This window comes from Ranitomeya imitator, chromosome 3 (assembly GCF_032444005.1).
Source record: "Ranitomeya imitator isolate aRanImi1 chromosome 3, aRanImi1.pri, whole genome shotgun sequence".
Taxonomy (NCBI): Eukaryota; Metazoa; Chordata; class Amphibia; order Anura; family Dendrobatidae; genus Ranitomeya; species Ranitomeya imitator.
The window spans coordinates 11,608,310-11,621,019 of record NC_091284.1 but is presented as its reverse complement, the minus strand read 5'-3'; the positions used below and the strand labels follow the sequence as shown (position 1 = coordinate 11,621,019).

The following is a 12,710-nucleotide window of genomic DNA, read 5'->3' as shown; positions in this document are numbered from 1 at the left end:
CTCCTCCTTCCTCATCACATTGCACATCTCCATCTTCTCCTCCCTCATCACACTGCACATCTCCATCTTCTCCTTCCTCATCACACTGCACATTTCCACCTCCTCCTCCCTCATCACATTGCACATCTCCATCTTCTCCTCCCTCATCACACTGCACATCTCCATCTTCTCCTCCCTCATGACACTGCACATCTCCATCTCTCTCATCACATTGCACATCTCCATCTTCTCCTACCTCATCACACTGCACATTTCCACCTCCTCCTCCCTCATTACATTGCACATCTCCATCTCCTCCTCCCTCATCACACTGCACATCTCCATCTCCTCCTCTCTCATTACATTGCACATCTCCATCTCCTCCTCCCTCATCACACTGTGCATCTCCATCTTCTCCTCCCTCATGACACTGCACATCTCCATCTTCTCCTCCCTCATCACACTGCACATCTCCACCTCCTCCTTCCTCATTACATTGCACATCTCCATCTCCTCCTCCCTCATCACACTGCACATCTCCATCTCCTCCTTTCTCATTACATTGCACATCTCCATCCCCTCCCCCCTCATCACACTGCACATCTCCATCTTCTCCTCCCTCATCACATTGCACATCTCCACCTCCCCCTCCCTCATCACACTGCACATCTCCATCTCCTCCTCCCTCATCACACTGCGCATCTCCACCTCCTCCTCCCTCATCACATTGCACATCTCCATCTTCTCCTCCCTCATGACACTGCACATCTCCATCTCTCTCATCACATTGCACATCTCCATCTTCTCCTACCTCATCACACTGCACATTTCCACCTCCTCCTCCCTCATTACATTGCACATCTCCATCTCCTCCTCCCTCATCACACTGCACATCTCCATCTCCTCCTCTCTCATTACATTGCACATCTCCATCTCCTCCTCCCTCATCACACTGTGCATCTCCATCTTCTCCTCCCTCATGACACTGCACATCTCCATCTTCTCCTCCCTCATCACACTGCACATCTCCACCTCCTCCTTCCTCATTACATTGCACATCTCCATCTCCTCCTCCCTCATCACACTGCACATCTCCATCTCCTCCTTTCTCATTACATTGCACATCTCCATCTCCTCCCCCCTCATCACACTGCACATCTCCATCTTCTCCTCCCTCATCACATTGCACATCTCCACCTCCCCCTCCTTCATCACACTGCACATCTCCATCTCCTCCTCCCTCATCACACTGCGCATCTCCACCTCCTCCTCCCTCATCATATTGCACATCTCCATCTTCTCCTCCCTCATCACACTGCACATCTCCACTTCCTCCTTCCTCATCACACTGCACATTTCCACCTCCTCCTCCCTCATCACACTGCACATCTCCACCTCCTCCCTCATCACACTGCACATCTCCACCTCCTCCCTCATCACACTGCACATCTCCACCTCCTCCTCCCTCATCACACTGCGCATCTCCACCTCCTCCTCCCTCATCACACTGCACATCTCCATCTTCTCCTCTCTCATCATACTGCACATCTCCATCTCCTCCTCTCTCATCACACTGCACATCTCCACCTCCTCCTCCCTCATTACATTGCACATCTCCATCTCCTCCTCCCTCATCACACTGCACATCTCCATCTTCTCCTCCCTCATGACACTGCACATCTCCATCTTCTCCTCCCTCATCACACTGCGCATCTCCACCTCCTCCTCCCTCATTACATTGCACATCTCCATCTCCTCCTCCCTCATCACACTGCACATCTCCATCTTCTCCTCCCTCATCACATTGCACATCTCCACCTCCCCCTCCCTCATCACACTGCACATCTCCATCTTCTCCTCCCTCATCACACTGCACATCTCCATCTCCTCCTCTCTCATCACACTGCACATCTCCATCTTCTCCTCCCTCATCACACTGCGCATCTCCACCTCCTCCTCCCTCATCATATTGCACATCTCCATCTTCTCCTCCCTCATCACACTGCACATCTCCATCTCTCTCATCACACTGCACATCTCCACTTCCTCCTTCCTCATCACACTGCACATTTCCACCTCCTCCTCCCTCATCACACTGCACATCTCCACCTCCTCCCTCATCACACTGCACATCTCCACCAACTCCCTCATCACACTGCACATCTCCACCTCCTCCTCCCTCATCACACTGCGGATCTCCACCTCCTCCTCCCTCATCACACTGCACATCTCCATCTTCTCCTCCCTCATCACACTGCACATCTCCATCTTCTCCTCCCTCATCACACTGCACATCACCATCTTCTCCTCCCTCATCACACTGTGCATCTCCACCTCCTCCTCCCTCATCATATTGCACATCTCCATCTTCTCCTCCCTCATCACACTGCACATCTCCATCTCTCTCATCACATTGCACATCTCCACCTCCTCCTCCCTCATCACATTGCACATCTCCATCTTCTCCTCCCTCATCACACTGCGCATCTCCACCTCCTCCTCCCTCATCACATTGCACATCTCCATCTTCTCCTCCCTCATCACACTGCACATCTCCATCTTCTCCTCCCTCATCACACTGCACATTTCCACCTCCTCCTCCCTCATCACATTGCACATCTCCATCTTCTCCTCCCTCATCACACTGCACATCTCCATCTTCTCCTCCCTCATCACACTGTGCATCTCCACCTCCTCCTCCCTCATAACATTGCACATCTCCATCTTCTCCTCCCTCATGACACTGCACATCTCCATCTCTCTCATCACATTGCACATCTCCATCTTCTCCTACCTCATCACACTGCACATTTCCACCTCCTCCTCCCTCATTACATTGCACATCTCCATCTCCTCCTCCCTAATCACACTGCACATCTCCATCTCCTCCTCTCTCATTACATTGCACATCTCCATCTCCTCCTCCCTCATCACACTGTACATCTCCATCTTCTCCTCCCTCATGACACTGCACATCTCCATCTTCTCCTCCCTCATCACACTGCACATCTCCACCTCCTCCTCCCTCATTACATTGCACATCTCCATCTCCTCCTCCCTCATCACACTGCACATCTCCATCTCCTGCTCTCTCATTACATTGCACATCTCCATCTCCTCCCCCCTCATCACACTGCACATCTCCATCTTCTCCTCCCTCATCACATTGCACATCTCCACCTCCCCCTCCCTCATCACACTGCACATCTCCATCTCCTCCTCCCTCATCACACTGCACATCTCCACCTCCTCCTCCCTCATCACATTGCACATCTCCACCTCCTCCCTCATCACACTGAGCATCTCCACCTCCTCCTGCCTCATCACACTGTGCATCTCCACCTCCTCCTCCCTCATCACACTGCACATCTCCATCTCCTCCTCCCTCATCACATTACACATCTCCATCTCCTCCTCTCTCATCACACTGCACATCTCCATCTTCTCCTCCCTACTCACTGTACATTTCCACCTCCTCCCTCATCACACTGTGCATCCCCACCTCCTCCTCCCTCATCACACTGCACATCTCCATCTCCTCTTCCCTCATCACATTGCACATCTCCATCTTCTCCTCCCTCATCACACTGCACATCTCCATCTTCTCCTCCCTCATCACACTGTGCATCTCCACCTCCTCCTCCCTCATCATATTGCACATCTCCATCTTCTCCTCCCTCATCACACTGCACATCTCCATCTCTCTCATCACATTGCACATCTCCACCTCCTCCTCCCTCATCACATTGCACATCTCCATCTTCTCCTCCCTCATCACACTGCTCATCTCCACCTCCTCCTTCCTCATCACATTGCACATCTCCATCTTCTCCTCCCTCATCACACTGCACATCTCCATCTTCTCCTTCCTCATCACACTGCACATTTCCACCTCCTCCTCCCTCATCACATTGCACATCTCCATCTTCTCCTCCCTCATCACACTGCACATCTCCATCTTCTCCTCCCTCATCACACTGTGCATCTCCATCTCTCTCATCACATTGCACATCTCCACCTCCTCCTCCCTCATCACATTGCACATCTCCATCTTCTCCTCCCTCATCACACTGCGCATCTCCACCTCCTCCTTCCTCATCACATTGCACATCTCCATCTTCTCCTCCCTCATCACACTGCACATCTCCATCTTCTCCTTCCTCATCACACAGCACATTTCCACCTCCTCCTCCCTCATCACATTGCACATCTCCATCTTCTCCTCCCTCATGACACTGCACATCTCCATCTCTCTCATCACATTGCACATCTCCATCTTCTCCTACCTCATCACACTGCACATTTCCACCTCCTCCTCCCTCATTACATTGCACATCTCCATCTCCTCCTCCCTCATCACACTGCACATCTCCATCTCCTCCTCTCTCATTACATTGCACATCTCCATCTCCTCCTCCCTCATCACACTGTGCATCTCCATCTTCTCCTCCCTCATGACACTGCACATCTCCATCTTCTCCTCCCTCATCACACTGCACATCTCCACCTCCTCCTTCCTCATTACATTGCACATCTCCATCTCCTCCTCCCTCATCACACTGCACATCTCCATCTTCTCCTCCCTCATCACATTGCACATCTCCACCTCCCCCTCCCTCATCACACTGCACATCTCCATCTCCTCCTCCCTCATCACACTGCGCATCTCCACCTCCTCCTCCCTCATCATATTGCACATCTCCATCTCCTCCTCCCTCATCACACTGCACATCTCCATCTTCTCCTCCCTCATCACACTGCACATCTCCATCTCCTCCTTTCTCATTACATTGCACATCTCCATCTCCTCCCCCCTCATCACACTGCACATCTCCATCTTCTCCTCCCTCATCACATTGCACATCTCCACCTCCCCCTCCCTCATCACACTGCACATCTCCATCTCCTCCTCCCTCATCACACTGCGCATCTCCACCTCCTCCTCCCTCATCATATTGCACATCTCCATCTTCTCCTCCCTCATCACACTGCACATCTCCACTTCCTCCTTCCTCATCACACTGCACATTTCCACCTCCTCCTCCCTCATCACACTGCACATCTCCACCTCCTCCCTCATCACACTGCACATCTCCACCTCCTCCCTCATCACACTGCACATCTCCACCTCCTCCTCCCTCATCACACTGCGCATCTCCACCTCCTCCTCCCTCATCACACTGCACATCTCCATCTTCTCCTCTCTCATCATACTGCACATCTCCATCTCCTCCTCTCTCATCACACTGCACATCTCCACCTCCTCCTCCCTCATTACATTGCACATCTCCATCTCCTCCTCCCTCATCACACTGCACATCTCCATCTTCTCCTCCCTCATGACACTGCACATCTCCATCTTCTCCTCCCTCATCACACTGCGCATCTCCACCTCCTCCTCCCTCATTACATTGCACATCTCCATCTCCTCCTCCCTCATCACACTGCACATCTCCATCTTCTCCTCCCTCATCACATTGCACATCTCCACCTCCCCCTCCCTCATCACACTGCACATCTCCATCTTCTCCTCCCTCATCACACTGCACATCTCCATCTTCTCCTCCCTCATCAAACTGCGCATCTCCACCTCCTCCTCCCTCATCATATTGCACATCTCCATCTTCTCCTCCCTCATCACACTGCACATCTCCATCTCTCTCATCACACTGCACATCTCCACTTCCTCCTTCCTCATCACACTGCACATTTCCACCTCCTCCTCCCTCATCACACTGCACATCTCCACCTCCTCCCTCATCACACTGCACATCTCCACCTCCTCCCTCATCACACTGCACATCTCCACCTCCTCCTCCCTCATCACACTGCGGATCTCCACCTCCTCCTCCCTCATCACACTGCACATTTCCACCTCCTCCTCCCTCATCACACTGCACATCTCCACCTCCTCCCTCATCACACTGCACATCTCCACCTCCTCCCTCATCACACTGCACATCTCCACCTCCTCCTCCCTCATCACACTGCGCATCTCCACCTCCTCCTCCCTCATCACACTGCACATCTCCATCTTCTCCTCTCTCATCATACTGCACATCTCCATCTCCTCCTCTCTCATCACACTGCACATCTCCACCTCCTCCTCCCTCATTACATTGCACATCTCCATCTCCTCCTCCCTCATCACACTGCACATCTCCATCTTCTCCTCCCTCATGACACTGCACATCTCCATCTTCTCCTCCCTCATCACACTGCGCATCTCCACCTCCTCCTCCCTCATTACATTGCACATCTCCATCTCCTCCTCCCTCATCACACTGCACATCTCCATCTTCTCCTCCCTCATCACATTGCACATCTCCACCTCCCCCTCCCTCATCACACTGCACATCTCCATCTTCTCCTCCCTCATCACACTGCACATCTCCATCTCCTCCTCTCTCATCACACTGCACATCTCCATCTTCTCCTCCCTCATCACACTGCGCATCTCCACCTCCTCCTCCCTCATCATATTGCACATCTCCATCTTCTCCTCCCTCATCACACTGCACATCTCCATCTCTCTCATCACACTGCACATCTCCACTTCCTCCTTCCTCATCACACTGCACATTTCCACCTCCTCCTCCCTCATCACACTGCACATCTCCACCTCCTCCCTCATCACACTGCACATCTCCACCTCCTCCCTCATCACACTGCACATCTCCACCTCCTCCTCCCTCATCACACTGCGGATCTCCACCTCCTCCTCCCTCATCACACTGCACATCTCCATCTTCTCCTCCCTCATCACACTGCACATCTCCATCTTCTCCTCCCTCATCACACTGCACATCACCATCTTCTCCTCCCTCATCACACTGTGCATCTCCACCTCCTCCTCCCTCATCATATTGCACATCTCCATCTTCTCCTCCCTCATCACACTGCACATCTCCATCTCTCTCATCACATTGCACATCTCCACCTCCTCCTCCCTCATCACATTGCACATCTCCATCTTCTCCTCCCTCATCACACTGCGCATCTCCACCTCCTCCTCCCTCATCACATTGCACATCTCCATCTTCTCCTCCCTCATCACACTGCACATCTCCATCTTCTCCTCCCTCATCACACTGCACATTTCCACCTCCTCCTCCCTCATCACATTGCACATCTCCATCTTCTCCTCCCTCATCACACTGCACATCTCCATCTTCTCCTCCCTCATCACACTGTGCATCTCCACCTCCTCCTCCCTCATAACATTGCACATCTCCATCTTCTCCTCCCTCATGACACTGCACATCTCCATCTCTCTCATCACATTGCACATCTCCATCTTCTCCTACCTCATCACACTGCACATTTCCACCTCCTCCTCCCTCATTACATTGCACATCTCCATCTCCTCCTCCCTCATCACACTGCACATCTCCATCTCCTCCTCTCTCATTACATTGCACATCTCCATCTCCTCCTCCCTCATCACACTGTACATCTCCATCTTCTCCTCCCTCATGACACTGCACATCTCCATCTTCTCCTCCCTCATCACACTGCACATCTCCACCTCCTCCTCCCTCATTACATTGCACATCTCCATCTCCTCCTCCCTCATCACACTGCACATCTCCATCTCCTGCTCTCTCATTACATTGCACATCTCCATCTCCTCCCCCCTCATCACACTGCACATCTCCATCTTCTCCTCCCTCATCACATTGCACATCTCCACCTCCCCCTCCCTCATCACACTGCACATTTCCATCTCCTCCTCCCTCATCACACTGCACATCTCCACCTCCTCCTCCCTCATCACATTGCACATCTCCACCTCCTCCCTCATCACACTGAGCATCTCCACCTCCTCCTCCCTCATCACACTGTGCATCTCCACCTCCTCCTCCCTCATCACACTGCACATCTCCATCTCCTCCTCCCTCATCACATTGCACATCTCCATCTCCTCCTCTCTCATCACACTGCACATCTCCATCTTCTCCTCCCTACTCACTGTACATTTCCACCTCCTCCCTCATCACACTGTGCATCCCCACCTCCTCCTCCCTCATCACACTGCACATCTCCATCTCCTCTTCCCTCATCACATTGCACATCTCCATCTTCTCCTCCCTCATCACACTGCACATCTCCATCTTCTCCTCCCTCATCACACTGTGCATCTCCACCTCCTCCTCCCTCATCATATTGCACATCTCCATCTTCTCCTCCCTCATCACACTGCACATCTCCATCTCTCTCATCACATTGCACATCTCCACCTCCTCCTCCCTCATCACATTGCACATCTCCATCTTCTCCTCCCTCATCACACTGCGCATCTCCACCTCCTCCTTCCTCATCACATTGCACATCTCCATCTTCTCCTCCCTCATCACACTGCACATCTCCATCTTCTCCTTCCTCATCACACTGCACATTTCCACCTCCTCCTCCCTCATCACATTGCACATCTCCATCTTCTCCTCCCTCATCACACTGCACATCTCCATCTTCTCCTCCCTCATCACACTGTGCATCTCCACCTCCTCCTCCCTCATCACATTGCACATCTCCATCTTCTCCTCCCTCATGACACTGCACATCTCCATCTCTCTCATCACATTGCACATCTCCATCTTCTCCTACCTCATCACACTGCACATTTCCACCTCCTCCTCCCTCATTACATTGCACATCTCCATCTCCTCCTCCCTCATCACACTGCACATCTCCATCTCCTCCTCTCTCATTACATTGCACATCTCCATCTCCTCCTCCCTCATCACACTGTGCATCTCCATCTTCTCCTCCCTCATGACACTGCACATCTCCATCTTCTCCTCCCTCATCACACTGTACATCTCCACCTCCTCCTTCCTCATTACATTGCACATCTCCATCTCCTCCTCCCTCATCACACTGCACATCTCCATCTCCTCCTTTCTCATTACATTGCACATCTCCATCTCCTCCCCCCTCATCACACTGCACATCTCCATCTTCTCCTCCCTCATCACATTGCACATCTCCACCTCCCCCTCCCTCATCACACTGCACATCTCCATCTCCTCCTCCCTCATCACACTGCGCATCTCCACCTCCTCCTCCCTCATCATATTGCACATCTCCATCTTCTCCTCCCTCATCACACTGCACATCTCCACTTCCTCCTTCCTCATCACACTGCACATTTCCACCTCCTCCTCCCTCATCACACTGCACATCTCCACCTCCTCCCTCATCACACTGCACATCTCCACCTCCTCCTCCCTCATCACACTGCGCATCTCCACCTCCTCCTCCCTCATCACACTGCACATCTCCATCTTCTCCTCTCTCATCATACTGCACATCTCCATCTCCTCCTCTCTCATCACACTGCACATCTCCACCTCCTCCTCCCTCATTACATTGCACATCTCCATCTCCTCCTCCCTCATCACACTGCACATCTCCATCTTCTCCTCCCTCATGACACTGCACATCTCCATCTTCTCCTCCCTCATCACACTGCGCATCTCCACCTCCTCCTCCCTCATTACATTGCACATCTCCATCTCCTCCTCCCTCATCACACTGCACATCTCCATCTTCTCCTCCCTCATCACATTGCACATCTCCACCTCCCCCTCCCTCATCACACTGCACATCTCCATCTTCTCCTCCCTCATCACACTGCACATCTCCATCTTCTCCTCCCTCATCACACTGCGCATCTCCACCTCCTCCTCCCTCATCATATTGCACATCTCCATCTTCTCCTCCCTCATCACACTGCACATCTCCATCTCTCTCATCACACTGCACATCTCCACTTCCTCCTTCCTCATCACACTGCACATTTCCACCTCCTCCTCCCTCATCACACTGCACATCTCCACCTCCTCCCTCATCACACTGCACATCTCCACCTCCTCCCTCATCACACTGCACATCTCCACCTCCTCCTCCCTCATCACACTGCGGATCTCCACCTCCTCTTCCCTCATCACACTGCACATCTCCATCTTCTCCTCCCTCATCACACTGCACATCTCCATCTTCTCCTCCCTCATCACACTGCACATCACCATCTTCTCCTCCCTCATCACACTGTGCATCTCCACCTCCTCCTCCCTCATCATATTGCACATCTCCATCTTCTCCTCCCTCATCACACTGCACATCTCCATCTCTCTCATCACATTGCACATCTCCACCTCCTCCTCCCTCATCACATTGCACATCTCCATCTTCTCCTCCCTCATCACACTGCGCATCTCCACCTCCTCCTCCCTCATCACATTGCACATCTCCATCTTCTCCTCCCTCATCACACTGCACATCTCCATCTTCTCCTCCCTCATCACACTGCACATTTCCACCTCCTCCTCCCTCATCACATTGCACATCTCCATCTTCTCCTCCCTCATCACACTGCACATCTCCATCTTCTCCTCCCTCATCACACTGTGCATCTCCACCTCCTCCTCCCTCATAACATTGCACATCTCCATCTTCTCCTCCCTCATGACACTGCACATCTCCATCTCTCTCATCACATTGCACATCTCCATCTTCTCCTACCTCATCACACTGCACATTTCCACCTCCTCCTCCCTCATTACATTGCACATCTCCATCTCCTCCTCCCTCATCACACTGCACATCTCCATCTCCTCCTCTCTCATTACATTGCACATCTCCATCTCCTCCTCCCTCATCACACTGTACATCTCCATCTTCTCCTCCCTCATGACACTGCACATCTCCATCTTCTCCTCCCTCATCACACTGCACATCTCCACCTCCTCCTCCCTCATTACATTGCACATCTCCATCTCCTCCTCCCTCATCACACTGCACATCTCCATCTCCTCCTCTCTCATTACATTGCACATCTCCATCTCCTCCTCCCTCATCACACTGCACATCTCCATCTTCTGCTCCCTCATCACACTGTACATCTCCATCTTCTCCTCCCTCATGACACTGCACATCTCCATCTTCTCCTCCCTCATCACACTGCACATCTCCACCTCCTCCTCCCTCATTACATTGCACATCTCCATCTCCTCCTCCCTCATCACACTGCACATCTCCATCTCCTCCTCTCTCATTACATTGCACATCTCCATCTCCTCCCCCCTCATCACACTGCACATCTCCATCTTCTCCTCCCTCATCACATTGCACATCTCCACCTCCCCCTCCCTCATCACACTGCGCATCTCCACCTCCTCCTCCCTCATCATATTGCACATCTCCATCTTCTCCTCCCTCATCACACTGCACATCTCCACTTCCTCCTTCCTCATCACACTGCACATTTCCACCTCCTCCTCCCTCATCACACTGCACATCTCCACCTCCTCCCTCATCACACTGCACATCTCCTCCTCCCTCATCACACTGCACATCTCCACCTCCTCCTCCCTCATCACACTGCGCATCTCCACCTCCTCCTCCCTCATCACACTGCACATCTCCATCTTCTCCTCTCTCATCATACTGCACATCTCCACCTCCTCCTCCCTCATTACATTGCACATCTCCATCTCCTCCTCCCTCATCACACTGCACATCTCCATCTTCTCCTCCCTCATCACATTGCACATCTCCACCTCCCCCTCCCTCATCACACTGCACATCTCCATCTCCTCCTCCCTCATCACACTGCACATCTCCACCTCCTCCTCCCTCATTACATTGCACATCTCCACCTCCTCCCTCATCACACTGCACATCTCCATCTTCTCTTCTCTCATCACACTGCACATCTCCATCTCCTCCTCTCTCATCACACTGCACATCTCCACCTCCTCCTCCCTCATTACATTGCACATCTCCATCTCCTCCTCCCTCATCACACTGCACATCTCCATCTTCTCCTCCCTCATGACACTGCACATCTCCATCTTCTCCTCCCTCATCACACTGCACATCTCCACCTCCTCCTCCCTCATTACATTGCACATCTCCATCTCCTCCTCCCTCATCACACTGCACATCTCCATCTTCTCCTCCCTCATCACATTGCACATCTCCACCCCCCCCCTCCCTCATCACACTGCACATCTCCATCTTCTCCTCCCTCATCACACTGCACATCTCCATCTCCTCCTCTCTCATCACACTGCACATCTCCATCTTCTCCTCCCTCATCACACTGCGCATCTCCACCTCCTCCTCCCTCATCATATTGCACATCTCCATCTTCTCCTCCCTCATCACACTGCACATCTCCATCTCTATCATCACACTGCACATCTCCACTTCCTCCTTCCTCATCACACTGCACATTTCCACCTCCTCCTCCCTCATCACACTGCACATCTCCATCTTCTCCTCCCTCATCACACTGCACATCTCCACCTCCTCCCTCATCACACTGCACATCTCCACCTCCTCCTCCCCCATCACACTGCGGATCTCCACCTCCTCCTCCCTCATCACACTGCACATCTCCATCTTCTCCTCCCTCATCACACTGCACATCTCCATCTTCTCCTCCCTCATCACACTGCACATCTCCATCTTCTCCTCCCTCATCACACTGTGCATCTCCACCTCCTCCTCCCTCATCATATTGCACATCTCCATCTTCTCCTCCCTCATCACACTGCACATCTCCATCTCTCTCATCACATTGCACATCTCCACCTCCTCCTCCCTCATCACATTGCACATCTCCATCTTCTCCTCCCTCATCACACTGCGCATCTCCACCTCCTCCTCCCTCATCACATTGCACATCTCCATCTTCTCCTCCCTCATCACACTGCACATCT

At 52.4% G+C, this 12,710-nt stretch overlaps 1 protein-coding gene across 5 annotated transcripts in view; it reads right to left on the bottom strand.

The window, feature by feature from the left end:
- Nucleotides 1–12,710, bottom strand: part of STXBP5L (syntaxin binding protein 5L) — a 398,760-nt gene that overhangs the window by 136,984 nt on the left and 249,066 nt on the right. The gene's annotated exons all lie outside the window — the stretch shown is intronic.